The sequence below is a fragment of the Globicephala melas genome, chromosome 10 (genome assembly GCF_963455315.2).
Source record: "Globicephala melas chromosome 10, mGloMel1.2, whole genome shotgun sequence".
Lineage (NCBI taxonomy): Eukaryota > Metazoa > Chordata > Mammalia > Artiodactyla > Delphinidae > Globicephala > Globicephala melas.
The window spans coordinates 19,232,833-19,249,358 of NC_083323.1; the positions used below are offsets into that span (position 1 = coordinate 19,232,833).

A 16,526-nucleotide genomic window follows, 5' to 3' on the forward strand; every position below is an offset into this window, starting at 1 on the left:
AAAACTCTTAAATAGATGAAACAACATCCTGAGGTACCCTTTTAAGATCAGAGTTATTATAGGAAATAATATAGGAAAAGTATATATGAAAAAGGAATATAGTATATAAGAAAAGAGTTCCATTTCTTTTCTTTCCCCTTACAATCTTCTGAGAGGTTGAGATGCTAATACAGAATAAACACCAAAGCAAATGAAAAAAATGGAGGGAGGAGTAAAGACTTTGGTTAATACCTGTGATTATCTATACAATCTCTCATCACACATTGACTAAACCTAACATAACAGAGAGATGTCAAGTAAAAAGGAATCACTCACTGAAATATTTCAAGTAGAAAAGCCCTATCATTTTAAATCAAGAGGCCCCTCTTAAACTGGAGAATAAACACTGATAAAGATACTTACCTCACTACCGTATTCATTAAAAAGCAAGGCTAATATACAGCACAGGACATGTGCAAAATCCACTATCCTGTCCTATTAAGAATAACCTCTCTGCCATCTCTATTCATTTTTTCAACTAATAAAGATATACAATATACTCAACTTTGCGAAACTACCAAGCCATCTGGAGAGATTTTTATTTTGCCATCAACTTTTTGATGGAATCTGAGTTTAGGTATATAGAAAGAAGACACACTAATCTAGATAAGCAACTGTAGTAACAAACCACCCCAAAAGTCTCATTAGCTTGTAAAAAAAAAAAAAGTTCATTGTGGCTCACACTACTTGTCAGGGAGCTCCAATCACTTGGGTCAACAGGGTGTCTGTTCCAGGGATCCAGTATAATGGAGATTCTAATGGCCTTCTTGGTCAACAGAGCAAAGAAAAAGAGAGCTGTGGGTTCTTCTAAGCTTCATCTAAAACACAGGTCCTTTCTACCCATTGCCCATTGTCCATAATTGGTTATATGACTCAACCCAACTATAAGACTATTGGGAAATTTGGAGGAACATTAAGATCTCTGCAATAGAAGAGTATCCAAATCTAAACTTTATAGTTATGGTAGAAAGCTAGCAATCTCTCTTTTTCACCTCCTTCTACTATAGAAACACTAATTAAAACCCATTGAGTAAGGTAAAGTTTCAATAGTCCTGGAAACAAGTAGTGTTCATCTATGATCTGAATCCTATAAAAAAGTCTACCAGCCAAATGGCAGATAAAACCTATACACAATTTGCAGAGGCATATAGACAAAAATATATAACAAAACCATCTATCCAGTCCAGGTTTTTACCTTTAAAGTTTCACTTGGCTGGCCTTGGTTGATTCAGAGTTGATGTATAAGACAGCCTGGGATGTTTCACTCCCTCCCCAATCAGATAGTGCTACCATTCTCTGTAGCATAATTAAACTGGGAATAGAGATAGATGGGTAGAGCTCTAGGGGCTTACATTTCTGAACTCCACAGTGATACAAGCTAGTGGGACAAGGAAATTCATTGTAAGGCAATCAGAATCCATATGAAATAAAAGAGTGGAATACACTAGAAAATAGGTAAAGAGCTATGCATATCAACAAGTCTTCCAAATTAGGATATGAGAATTCTAGTAGCAAGCGGGTAAGAAGTTATGGAAATCAAAGAGAACCAGCAACCTTTTATAACTGGTTTTGTCCTGCCAAGTTTAAGATGTGAACAATAATCTATTAGTAATTACTAAAAGAGAGGTACTTAATGGAAGAGAGTGTAGAACAGTCTTAATCATCTTAGAAAGAAGCTTCAATGTAACACTAAGATCTATCTACTCAGATTATCAGAAAGTTTAGTAGCTGTCCTCTGGGGAATCCCACTTCCTGAGTCTAAGAACTATGCAGAATGCTAACTCATTTTATAGACCAGTCATGCCTACTCTGCCTTGACTCTGATGCCAGAAATTAGATGTGTCTCCTTGAAGCTGGAAGATCTGCCACCTTTTCTGAAATATGGTTGAGATGGGGGCTCTTTTCTTCTACCCAGCCCCCACTCATGGAATGGAGGTTCTACCTTTGTGCCACTGAGAATATTGGGGCTCCAGTTGCCCTTTCCCTGGCTCATGGTATGGAGGTCCCAACACCAGGAGAGGAAAGCCAAGGAGAACTGGGGCTGTTGCCTCCTCTCCACCAAGAGCTCAGCTCCTAAAGTGGGAGTGTCACGTAGAGAGGTGTGCCACTGTCCCTGTCCCCAGCACTAGAGCTGTGGCTCAGAGATTCTGCCCAGAGAGAAAATCAAGCTGTAAAACAGAGGACTCGGAATTTGTTCCCAAAGGAATTGACTTCATTTCCAACAGAGCATGGAGAAGTTCAAGGCTAAAGGCACTTTCGAAGACAATTGAGGTGTGATAAAAAGCAATTGGAAGGGAATTGATAGATTCATTGGAGATATAGGCTAAAATGTAAGTTGGATGGTTTGTTAGAAAGAAATAGGAAAACAGACAGCTGGAAGGAATCTTCCTGGGGTCAGAACATATCTCAAACACTGACCTCAGAAACTATCCTTTCAAAGGAGCCCAAATGTTATTGGGTCAGTTTTTAGAGCAATCTATGTCCCAAGGCACTGTTGAAATAGAGTAATCAGCCAGCAATTGGTGGAGTTTAACAGCTGGGTATGACCAAGGAAAGATATAGACCAAAAAAGCACTGCCAAATCCACTGTCTTCCCAGGGTGACTGTGGGCATACCCAAGTTGTAGCCCTTTAGGAGCAACATCAGTGGCTCCATACTGCAGAAAGAGAGACATATTTCACTAAAATAATATAGTCAGTCAATAAATAAGTAAACAAGCAAATAATAATAAGTTCTGAAGGGTAAGAACCATAATTGTTACAATATATTATCTAAAATGTCCAGTTTCTAACAACAAAATTATGAGACAAGCAAAGAAACAGGAAAGAATGACTCATGCACTGAAAAAAAAAGTAGGTAACAGAAACTGCCTGTGAGAAAAAACAGAAGTCAAATTTAACAGAAAAAATCTTCAAAGTACCCATTATAAACACTTTCTAATAACTAACAGACTTTATGATTTAAAAAGTAAAGAAAGGTATGATAACAATGTCATATCCAAAAGAAAATATCAGTAAGGAGATAGAAATTATTTTAAATAACCAAATGGAAATTCTGGTCTTGAAATGCACAACTGAAGTGAAAAATTCACCAGAGGGGTGAAACCTTCAAGATGGCGGAAGAGTAAGATGTGGAGATCACCTTCCTTTCCACAAATACATCAGAAATACATCTACATGTGGAACAACTCCTACAGAACACCTACTAAACGCTGGAAGAAGAACTCAGACCTCCCAAAAGGCAAGAAACTCCCCACGTACCCCGTAGGGCAAAAGAATAAAGAAAAAACAGAGACAAAAGAATAGGGACGGGACCTGCAACTCTGGGAGGGAGCTGTGAAGGAGGCAAGGTTTCCACACACTAGAAGCCCCTTCGCGGGTGGAGACAGCGGGTGGCGGAGGGGGGAAGCTTCGGAGCCACGGAGGAGACCACAGCAACAGGGGTGTGGAGGGCAAAGCGGAGAGATTCCCACATGGAGGATCGGTGCCAACCGGCACTCACCAGCCCGAGAGGCTAGTCTGGCTCCCCTGCCGGGGCGGGCGGGGACTGGGAGCTGAGGCTCAGGCTTCCCTCGGATCCCAGGGAGAGGACTGGGGCTGGCTGCATGAACACAGCTTGAAGGGGCTAGTGCGCCACGGCTAGACGGGAGGGAATCAGCAAAAAGGTCTGGACCTGCCTAAGAGGCGAGTGACCCTTGTTCCGGGGTGCGCAAGGAGAGGGGATTCAGAGCACCGCCTAAACGAGCTCCAGAGATGGGCGCGAGCCGCGGCTATCAGCGCAGACCCCAGAGACGGGCGTGAGACGCTAAGGCTGCTGCTGCAGCCACCAAGAACCCTGTGTGCAAGCACAGGTCACAGTCCACACCTCCCCTCCAGGGAGCCTGTGCAGCCCGCTACTGCCAGGGTCCCGTGATCCAGGGACAACTTCCCCGGGAGAACACATGGCGCGCCTCAGGCTGTTGCAACGTAAGCCGGCCTCTGCCGCTGAAGGTTCACCCTGCATTCTGATTCCGTCCCTCCCCCGCGCCACGGCCCCGCCCCCCCACCCCGACCTGAGTGAGCCAGAGCTTCCTAATCAGCTGCGACATTAACCCAGTCCTGTCTGAGCAAAGAACAGACACCCTAAGGCGACCTACACACAGAGGCGGGGCCAAATCCAAAGATGAACCCCAGGAGCTGTGCGAAAGAAGAAGAGAAAGGGAAATCTCTCCCAGCAGCCTCAGAAGCAGGGGATTAAATCTCCACAATCATCTTGATGTACCCTGCATCTGTGGGATACCTGAATAGACAATGAATCATCCCAAAATTGAGGCGGTGGACTTTGGGAGCAATGATATATATTTTTTTCCTTTTACTCTTTTTGTGAGTGTGTGTGTGTGCTTCTTTGTGTGATTTTGTCTATATAGCTTGGCTTTTACCATTTGTCCTAGGGTTCTGTCTGTCCGTTTTGGGGGGGGGGGTTTGGGGGGGGTTACTTTTTTTCTTTTAAGTATAGTTTTTAGCGCTTGTTATCATGGGTGGATTTGGTTTGTGGTTTGGTTGCTTTCTTTCTTTTTATTACTTTTTAATTTTTTTATTTTTGATAATTTTTTATTTTAATAACTTTTTTATTTTATTTTTTTCTTTCTTTATTTCTTTTTTTCTTCTGAGCTATGTGGCTGACAGGGTCTTGGTGCTCTGGCTGGGTGTCAGGTCTGTGCCTCTGAGGTGGAAGAGCCGAGTTCAGGACATTGGTCCACTAGAGACCTCCCAGCCCCACGTAATATTAAATGGCGAAAGCTCTCAAAGAGATCTCCATCTCAATGCTAAGACCAAGCTGCACTCAACGACCAGCAATCTCCAGTGCTGGACACCCTATGCCAAACAACTAGCAAGACAGGAACACAAACCCATTCATTAGCAGAGAGGCTGCCTAAAATCATAAGGTCACAGACAAACAAAAACACACCACTGGACGCAGTCCTGCACACCAGAAAGACAAGATCCAGCCTCATCCACCAGAACACAGGCACCTGTGCCCTCCACCAGGAAGCCTACACAACCCACTGAAACAACCTTACCCACTGGGGGCAGACACCAAAAACAACAGGGACCATGAACCTGCAGCCTGAGAAAAGGAGACCGCAAGCACAGTAAGTTAAGCAAAATGAGAAGACAGAGAAACACACAGCAGATGAAACAGCAAGGTAAAAAACCACCAGACCAAAAAAAATGAAGAGGAAATAGGCAGTCTACCTGAAAAAGAATTCAGAATAATGATAGGAAAGATGATCCAAAATCTTGGAAATAGAATGGAGAAAATACAAGAAACGTTTAACAAGGACCTAGAAGAACTAAAGAGCAAACAAAGATGAACAACACAATAAATGAAATTAAAAATTCTGTAGAAGGAATGAATAGCAGAATAACTGATGCAGAAGAACGGATACGTGACCTGGAAGATAAAACAGTGGAAATAACTACCACAGAGCAGAATAAAGAAAAAAGAATGAAAAGAATTGTGGACAGTCTCAGAGACCTCTGGGACAACATTTAACACACCAACATTCGAATTATAGGGGTTCCAGAAGAAGAAGAGAAAAAGAAAGGGTATGAGAAAATATTTGAAGAGATTATAGTTTAAAAGTTCCCTAATATGGGAAAGGAAATAGTTAATCAAGTCCAGGAAGCACAGAGAGTCCCATACAGGATAAATCCAAAGAGAAACATGCCAAGACACATACTAATCAAACTGTTAATAATTAAATACAAAGAAAAAATATTAAAAGCAGCAAGAGAAAAACAACAAATAACATACAATGGATTCCCCATAAAGTTAACAGCTGATCTTTCAGCAGAAACTCTGCAAGCCAGAAGGGAGTGGCAGGACACATTTAAAGTGATGAAAGGGAAAAACCTACAACCAAGATTACTCTACCCAGCTAGGATCTCATTCAGATACGATGGAGAAATTAAAACCTTTACAACAAGAAAAAGCTAAGGGAATTCAGCACCACCAAACCAGCTTTAGAACAAAGGCTAAAGGAATTTCTCTGGGCAGGAAACACAAGAGAAGGAAAAGGCCAACAATAACAAACCCAAAACAATTAAGAAAATGGTAAAAGGAACATACACATTGATAATTACCTTAAATGTAAATGGATTAAATGCTCCATCAAAAGACATAGACTGGCTGAATGTATACAAAAACAAGACCTGTATATATGCTTTCTATAAGAGACCCACTTCAGACCTAGGGACACATACAGACGGAAAGTAAGGGGATGGAAAAAAAATATTCCGTGCAAATGGAAATCAAAAGAAAACTGGAGTAGCAATTCTCATATCAGACAAAATAGACTTTAACTAAAGACTATTAAAAGAGACATAGAAGGACACTACATAATGATCAAGGGATCAATCCAAGAAGAAGATATAACAATTGTAAATATTTATGCACCCAACATAGAAGCACATCAATACATAAGGCAAGGGCTTCCCTGGTGGCGCAGTGGTTGAGAGTCCGCCTGCCGATGCAGGGGAAATGGGTTCGTGCCCCAGTCCGGGAAGATCCCACATGCCGTGGAGGGGCTGGGCCCGTGAGCCATGGCCGCTGGGCCTGCGTGTCCAGAGCCTGCGCATCCGGAGCCTGTGCTCCGCAATGGGAGAGGCCACAACAGTGAGAGGCCCGCGTACCGCAAAAACAAAAACAAATACATAAGGCAAAAGCTAACAACGATAAAAGGGGAAATCGAGGTAACACATTCATAGTAGGGGACTTTAACACCCCACTTTCACCAATGCACAGATCATCCAAAATGAAAATACATAAAGAAACACAAGCTTTAAATGACACATTAAACAAGATGGACTTAAATGATATTTATAGGACATTCCATCCAAAAACAACAGAATACACTTTCTTCTCAAGTGCTCATGGAACATTCTCCAGGATAGACTATATACTGGGTCACAAATCAAGCCTTAGTAAATTTAAGAAAATTGAAATCATATCAAGTATCTTTTCCGACCACCACTCTATGATACTAGATATCAATTACAGGAAAAAATCTGTAAAAAATACAAACATATGGAGGATAAACAATACACTACTTAAAACCCAAGAGATCATTGAAGAAATCAAAGAGGAAATCAAAAAATACCTAGAAACAAATGACAATGAAAACATGACAACCCAAAAGCTATGGGATGCAACAAAAGCAGTTCTATGAGGGAAGTTTATAGCAATAAAATCCTACCTCAAGAAACAAGAAACATCTCAAATAAACAGCCTAACCTTACACCTAAAGCAATTAGAGAAAGAAGAACAAAAAAATCCCAAAGTTAGCAGAAGGAAAGAAATCATAAAGATCAGATCAGAAATAAATGAAAAAGAAATGAAGGAAACAATAGCAAAGATCAGTAAAACTAAAAGCTGGTTCTTTGAGAAGATAAACAAAATTGATACACCATTAGCCAGACTCATCAAGAAGAAAAGGGAGAAGACTAAAATCAATAGAATAAGAAATAAAAAAGGAGATGTAACAACTGACACTGCAGAAATACAAAGGATCATGAGAGATTACTACAAGCAACTATATGCCAATAAAATGGACAACCTGGAAGAAATGGACAAATTCTTAGAAAAGCACCACCTTCCGAGACTGAACCAGAAGAAACAGAAAATATAAACAGACCAATCACAGGAACTGAAATTGAGACTCTGATTAAAAATCTTCCAACGAACAAAAGCCCAGGACCAGATGGCTTTGCAGGCGAATTCTATCAAACATTTAAAGAGCTAACACCCACCCTTCTCAAACTCTTCCAAAATATAGCAGAGGGAGGAAGAGTCCCAAACTCATTCTACGAGGCCACCATCACCCTGATACCAAAGCCAGACAAAGATGTCACGAAGAAAGAAAACTACAGGCCAATATCACTGATGAACATAGATGTAAAAATCCTCAACAAAATACTAGCAAACAGAATTCAACAGCACATTAAACGGATCACACACTCTGAGCAAGTGGGGTTTACCTCAGGAATGCAAAGATTCTTCAATATACGCAAATCAATCAATGTGATACACCATATTAACAAATTGAAGGATAAAAACCATATGATCATCTCAATAGATGCAGAAAAAGCTTTTGACAAAATTCAACACCCATTTATGAGAAAAACCCTCCAGAAAGTAGGCATAGAGAGAACTTACCTCAACATAATAAAGGCCATATATGACAAACCCACAGCCAACATCATTCTCAATGGTGGAAAACTGAAATCATTTCCCCTAAGACCAGGAGCAAGACCAGGAACAATGTTGTCCACTCTCACCACTCTTATTCAACATAGTTTTGGAAGTTTTAGCCACAGCAAACAGAGAAGAAAAAGAAATAAAAGGAATCCAAATTGGAAAAGAAGAAGTAAAGCTGTCACTGTTTTCAGATAACATGATACTATACATAGAGGATCCTAAAGACTCTACCAGAAAACTACTAAAGCTAATCAATGAATTTGGTAAAGTAGCAGGATACAAAATTAATGCACAGAAATCTCTTGCATTCCTATACACTAATGATGAAAAAACTGAAAGAGAAATTAAGGAAACACTCCCATTTACCATTGCAGCAAAATGAATAAAATACCTAGCAATAAACCTACCTAAGGAGACCAAAGAGCTGTATGCAGAAAACTATAAGACACTGATGAAAGAAATTAAAGATGATACCAACAGATGGAGAGATATACCATGTTCTTAGATTGGAAGTATCAGCATTGTGAAAATGACTATACTACCCAAGGCAATCTACAGATTCAATGCAATCCCTATCAAACTACCAAGGGCATTTTTCACAGAACTAGGACAAAAAATTTCACAATTCGTATGGAAACACAAAAGACCCCGAATAGCCAAAGCAATGTTGAGAATGAAAAACGGAGTTAGAGGAATCAGGCTCCCTGACTTCTGACTATACTACAAAGCTACAGTAATCAAGACAGTCTGGTACTTGCACAAAAACAGAAATATAGATCAGTGGAACAGGATAGACAGCCCAGAGATAAACGCACACACATGTGGTCACCTTATTTTTGATAAAGGAGGCAAGAAGACATGATGGAGAAAAGGCAGCCTCTTCAATAAGTGGTGCTGGGAAAACTGGACAGCTACATGTAAAAGAATGAAATTAGAACACTCCCTAACACCATATACAAAAATAAACTCAAAATGGATTAAAGACCTAAATGTAAAGCAAGACACTATCAAACTCTTAGAGGAAAACATAGGCAGAACACTCTATGACATAAATCACAGCAAGATCCTTTTTGATCCACCTCCTAGAGAAATGGAAATTAAAACAAAAATAAACAAATGGGACCTAAAGAAACTTAAAAGCTTTTGCACAGCAATGGAAACCATAAACTAGACAAAAAGACAACCCTCAGAATGGGAGAAAATATTTTCAAATGAAGCAACCGACGAAGGATTTATCTCCAAAATTTACAAGCAGCTCACGCAGCTCAATATGAAAAAGACAAACAACCCAATCCAAAAATGGGCAGAAGACCTAAATAGACATTTCTCTAAAGAAGACATACAGATTGCCAACAAATTCATGAAAGAATGCTAAACGTCACTAATCATTAGAGAAATGCAAATCAAAACTACAATGAGGTATCACCTCACATCAGTCAGAATGTCCATCATCAAAAAATCTACAAACAATAAATGCTGGAGAGGGTGTGGAGAAAAGGGAACACTCTTGCACTGTTGGTGGGAATGTAAATTGATACAGCCACTATAGAGAACAGTATGGAGGTTCCTTAAAAAGTAAAAATTGAACTACCATACAACCCAGCAATCCCACTACTGGGCATATACCCTGAGAAAATCATAATTAAAAAAAGAGATATGTACCACAATGTTCACTGCAGCACTGTTTACAATAGCCAGGACATGGAAGCAATCTAAGTGTCCATCGAAAGATGAATGGATAAAGATGTGGCACATATATACAATGGAATACTACTCAGCCATAAAAAGAAACGAAACTGAGTTATTTGTAGTGAGGTGGATGGACCTAGATACTGTCATACAGAGTGAAGTAAGTCAGAAATAGAAAAACAAATACTGCATGCTAAGACATATATATGGAATCTAAAAAAAATTTAAAAATGGTTCTGATGAACCTAGGGGCAGGACAGGAATAAAGACGCAGATGTAGAGAATGGACTTAAGGACATGGGGAGGGGGAAGGGTAAGGTGGGATGAAGTGAGAGAGTGGCAGGGACTTACATATACTACCAAGTATAAAATAGATAGCTAGTGGGAAGCAGCTGCATAGTGCTTTGTGACCATCTAGAGGGATGGGATAGGGAGGGTGGGAGGGAGATGCAAGAGGGAGAAGATATGGGGATATATGTATGTGTATAGCTGATTCTCTTTGTTTTAAAGCAGAAACTAACACACCATTGTAAAGCAATTATACTCCAATAAAAATGTTAAAAAAAAAAGTCACCAGAGGGGCTCAATAGTAAATTTGAACTGGAAGAAGAGGGAATCAGCAAACTTAAAGACTGATTGATAGTGATTATGCAATCCAAATAACATAAAGAAGTATGGAGAAGAAATGAACAGAGCTTTAGAGATGTATGGGGAATCCTTGAATATACCAACATATATGTAACAGGAAAACCAGGAGAGGAGAGAGAGAAAAGCAGAAAATATATTCAAAAAACAGTGGCTGAAAAGGTCCTAAATTTATTGAAATATTAATCTACACATTTAGGAAGGTTAATGAGGTCCAAGTGGGATAAATGCAAAGAGATCTACAAACATACACATGATAGTAAAAATGATGAAAGCCAAAGATTAGGAGAAGATGTTGACTGCAGCAAGAAAAATAATTCAGGGAACTGCAATAAGATGAACAGCTGACTTCTCAGCAGAATCATTCGAGGCCAAAAAGCAGTGGGATAACTTATCCAGAGTGCACAAAGGGAAAAAAAAACTATCAACCAAGAATATTATTGCTATAGCCAACAAATACAAGGCAAAATAAAGACATTTCCCAATAAACTAAAACAGAAGTTGTTGCTAGCAGACCCACCTACACAAAATACTAAAAGAAGTTTAGAATGCAAACAACTGGCCCCCGACAGTAATTCAAATTTATATGAAAAAACAGAGTACCAATAAACGTAACTATGTAATTACAAAAGGCAGCATATTTCTTCTCCTCTTTTAACTGTTTCTAAAAGTAACTGTATGAAATGCAAATCAAAACTACAGTGAGGTACCACCTCACGCCGGTCAGAATGGCCATCATTAAACAACTACAGATAACAAATGCTGGAGAGGGTGTGGAGAAAAGTGAACCTTCCTACACTGTTGGTGGGAATGTAAGTTGGTGCAGTCACAGTGGAAAACAGTATGGAGGTTCCTCAGAAAACTAAAAATAGAACTACTGTATGATCCAGCAATCCCACTCCTGGGTGTATATCCAGACAAACCTGTAATTCAAAAAGATATATGCACCTCTGTGTTCATAGCAGCACTATTCACAATAGCAAAGACATGGAAACAATCTAAATGTCCATCAACAGATGAATGGATAAAGATGTGGTACATATATACAATGGAATACTACTCACCCATAAAAAGACGAATTAATGCCATTTGTAGCAACATGGATACAACTAGAGATTATCATACTAAGTGAAGTAAGTCAGAAAGAGAAAGACAAATATCATATGATATCACTTATATGTGGAATCTGAAATATGACACAAATGAGCCTATCTATGAAATAGAAACAGAATCAGGGACATATAGAATAGACTGGTGGTTGCCAAGGGAGTGGAGGGTGGGAGAGGGTTGAATTGGGAGTTTGGGACTAGCAGATGCAAACTGGTATATATAGAATGGATAAACAACAAGGTCCTACTATATAGCACACAGAACTATATTCAATATCCTGTGATAAACCATAACGGAAAAGAATATGAAAAAGAATGTATATATATATATAACTGAGTCACTTTGCTGTACAGCAGTAATTAACACAACGCTGTAATTCAACTATACTTCAATTAAAAATAAATTTTAAAAAAGTAATTGTATGAAACAAGATGTATACAATGTGTTGTTGAACCTATAACATAATGGAAATGTAATATATTTGCCAATAACATAACAAAGGAGATAAGTGGGAGCAAAGCTCTATTGGGCTAAGAAAATGACCCCAGATGAACAAATGATGAAAACCAGAAATCATAAATAAGAAGGCTAATATTACAAAAGATATATACATATATAGATACAATATACTACATATAAATAACTTGTTCTCTCTCATGAGAGTTCTCATACACACACACACACACACACTCACACACACACACTTTCATTTCTTCTCTCAGCTTCTTTAGAAAGAAGACATATAATGTATTGATATTGGTATATCAATACAATGGAATAATATTCATCTTTAAAAAGAAATGAAGTACTGATACACGTTATAACATGGATGAAACCTGAAAACATTTTGTCAGTCAAAAAGACCACATGTTGTGTGATTCTGTTTATACAAAATGTCCAGGAAAATCTACATAGACAGAAAATAGACTAGTAGTTGCTTAGAGCTATGGGGGATGGAGGAATAGGGAGTTGATAGCTAAAGTGCACAGACATCTTTTTGTGGCAATGAAAATGTTCTAAAATTGACTGCAGTGATGGTTGTACATATCTGTGAATTTTACACTTTTAATGGATGAATTTTATGATAGTGAATTATATCTTAATAAAACTGTTAAATCTTTACGTACAACATTACACTGATGTATTAGTTTCCTATGGCTGCTGTAACAAGTCACAACAAATCTGATGGCTTAAAACAACATAAATTTATTTATTCTCTCATAGTTTTTGAGGCCAGAAGTCTGAAATCAGTTTCACAGGGTAAAGGTGTTGGTAGGGCCTTGTTCTTTCTGGAGGCCTTAAGACAGAATCTTTTTCCTTGTCTTTTCTAGCTTTTAGAGGCTACCTGTGTCCCATAGTTTGTGGCCCCTTTCTCCATCTTCCAAGTGCATCATCTCAATCTCTGTTTCCATCATCCATGGCCTTCTCTCTTGTGAGGACGTGTATGATTACATTGGACCCACCTGGATAATCCAGGATAATCTCCCCATCTCAACATCCTTAACTTAATCACATTGTCAAAGTGCCTTTTGCCATATGAGGTTAACATTCACAGGTTCCAGGAATTAGAATATGGACATCTTTGGGGAAGCCAATTATTCAGTTTACCACAACTGGTAAATTGGAGACAAAATGGACATTGTAAATGTTGGATCTAGAAGTTGAAAAGGAAAACCACACACACACAACATTTTCGACAGCTCTGTGACCAAATGTTTAGGTTTTTCTCCCACAACAATTCAGTTCAGTTTTCTGATGAATACTAACTGGGTATTCTGCAATTCAACTCAATTCTGACATTGTCTACCTTGAGTTAGCATCAGATCCCATAGGTTAAGGGCTCAGTCTCATGAGACTGCTTTGCACTTCACATACCAGTCTCAAGTAGTATGTTCCCAGGTTACCCATACTTCTGGCAGACTTGACTACAAATGAGGAATTCCCATGACACCTTCCTTCTATAATTTACTATGACAGCTCACATAACTCACAGAAATACTTAACATTTACCAATTTATTATAAAGGATATGACAAAGGATACAGATGAATAGCCAGATGAAGAGGTACATAAGGCAAGGCATATGAGAATGGGTATGGAGTTTCTGTGCCTTCTTTGGGCACACCACCCTCCCAGAACCTCTATGTGTTCTTGTTCACAAAACTAGAAGCTCTCCAAACCCCCTGCTTTAGAGATGTTTGCAAAGGCTTCATCACATAGGCATGATCAATAATTAACTCAGTCTCTAGCTTCATTCCCCTCCCCAGAGGATGAGAGGTGAAACTAAAAGTTCCAAGCTTCTAATCATGGCTTGGTCTTTTGGTGAATGGCCCTCATCCAGAAGCCTCTAAGAGTTGCCTTGTTAGAACAAAAGGTGGTCTTACTATCTAGGAAATTCCAAGGGATTTAGGAGCTCTATGTCAGGAATCGGGTCAAAGACCAAATATTAGAACAAAAGATGCTCCTAGCACCCCCCTCACTTAGGAAATTACAAAGGTTTTAGGAGCTCTGTGCCAGGAACCAAAGGTGAAGACTAAATATATATTTCTTATTATATCAAAATATCACAGAAGTATAAAGCCTGAATAGATCAATAATCATTAAAGAAACTGAAACTGAAGAATTATCTCCTTCAAACTCTTTGGGTCTAGCTGGTTCTACTAGAAAGTCAACTAATGTGACCACTTTTTTTGAGATTTCTTTTGTATGAATTGCCACATGGCCTTCTAAAAATCTTTACCAAAGACTCTATCAGGTATCACTAACTTCCTAAACATATTTCCTACTGGACATCTCCACTCTACTACGATGCCTCACAAACACCTCCAACTCAACATAACCAAGACTAAACTCAGCATCTTTTCCCTCAACTAGTTATTTCCTATATGGTTTCTTATCTTTATCAGTTTTTGAATATATATTAAAAAAAAAAAACCCAACCCCTCTGGCTTAAGCCCAAAGACAACATACTAGTTGCCCATAAATGAAAAAGTCCAAGGGATAGGATAGCTTCAGGAATGGCTGGATTCGGTACTTAAAGGATATCATCAGGATTTTGCTTCCCTCTGTGGGCTTTGCCTTACATTGTGTTGGCTCCATTCTCAGATAGACATACCCTTAGCGGGTTCAAGATAACTACAGTAGCTCTGCGAATTTCCATGTCTATGTCTTTTTCAATAGGTCCCACAAAAGCTCTGAGATTCATGCTGACTGTTAACAGCTGAGTTGCTGTAATGTATCTTGAAATGTGTCTAGAAGAATGGGATACACTGATTGGCTCTGCCTGGATCATGTGCTCCACTCCTGGAAATGGAGGTAAAGTCAATTCCATCTAGGAACACATGGATTGAAATTGAGGAGGGGCCTACTCCTGGTTGAAAATTGGGACATAATTACCAAGAATATATGCTGAGTGGCAACAACAACCATTGTCCATCCACTGCAGTGAGTGTTTCCTGTCTTAGCGAATGGTACCATTCACACGTTCAAGCAAGAAACCTGAGAGTCCATCTTTAGGTCTTCTTTCTCCCGTTTGCTCCACATCCAGCACCCTACTATTACCACAGCCTCCTGATTCTCTCCCCATAAATGTCTCTCAGATCTCTCAAGTTCTCTTTATTTTCACTATTACCACTCTAGTTCCAAGCCTCCAACATCTCTCTCCTGCATGCTCTACTGGCATTTTAACTGACCTCCCTGTATCCACTTTTAATTCACTCTAATACACGATCTACACTGGAATTAGAGGGATCTTTAAGAAACTAAAATCTGAACATGACACCCTCCTCTTCTCTTCAGTGACTCCTTGTTCTTCTCAGAATAAAGTGGCCTTGCGCACCACCCACTACCCCTACCCGGACCTGTATAGTACATTTGACCAAGCCTCCTTAAGTCCTTAAATGTGCCATGTTCTCTCCCCTGAAGAAATTTCTCATAATAGGCCTACTTGATACTCTATTCCTCCACCCTGTCCACTAGCACATGGCAAACCCATACCCATCCTTCAGATCTTAGCTTAGACGTCACTTAGTCCAGAAAAACTTTCCTCATCTCCTTAGTCTGGGTAAGGGGTCCCCCATTAGGCAACTGTGGCACCCTACCCCACCCCACCATAGTAGTTTTTGTACTGTATTATAACAACCTGTGTATTTGACTGAATCTTCCACTAAACTGTAAATTCTATAAGAAGAGTAAATATGACTATCTTGTTTGTTGTGGCATCCCTAGAATTTCTAGCACAGTATCAATGTAATAAGTGCTTGATAAATACTTGTTAAAAAATAATAGCTAACATTTACTAAGAATTTGCTATGTGCCAGCTACTATTTTAAGTGATTTACATGTGTTAATTCATTCAATCCACAAACACTTAATGCAACTCCCAGTTTATAGATGAGAAAACTGAAGCACAACAGGTTTGAGTGAATTGCGAAGGTTATAGAGCTAAAAATTATAGAACAAGACTTGAACCCAGGAAGTCTGGCTGCAGAATCCAAGTTTTTAACCACTATGCTATATCTTATGTATATGCAAGCATGCAAAAATGCTGTCCTAGATATTCTAAGGAACACAAAAATGACCAGGGGGGTGGAATAAGAAAGTACATAGATACATAAAATACCCGACGGAGTATTATGTAATACAAGGCTTTCTCTCTTTTAAAACACACAAACAGTAACAAAATCTTTGTTTGGTGACATGGGATTTGTTCACAGGGAAATATTTCAGTATAAAAATTCCTGAATTCAAAATGTGTTTGTGACTCAATTATACAGTGGCAGTTGATATTTATGTTAAAAATGAAAA

The 16,526-nt window shown here is 39.1% G+C and overlaps 1 pseudogene; it reads left to right on the forward strand.

Annotated features, from left to right (window-relative positions):
- Positions 1-14,953: 14,953 nt before the first annotated feature.
- The window catches only part of LOC115852591 (reticulon-3 pseudogene), a 32,045-nt pseudogene continuing 30,472 nt past the window's right edge, over positions 14,954-16,526 (forward strand).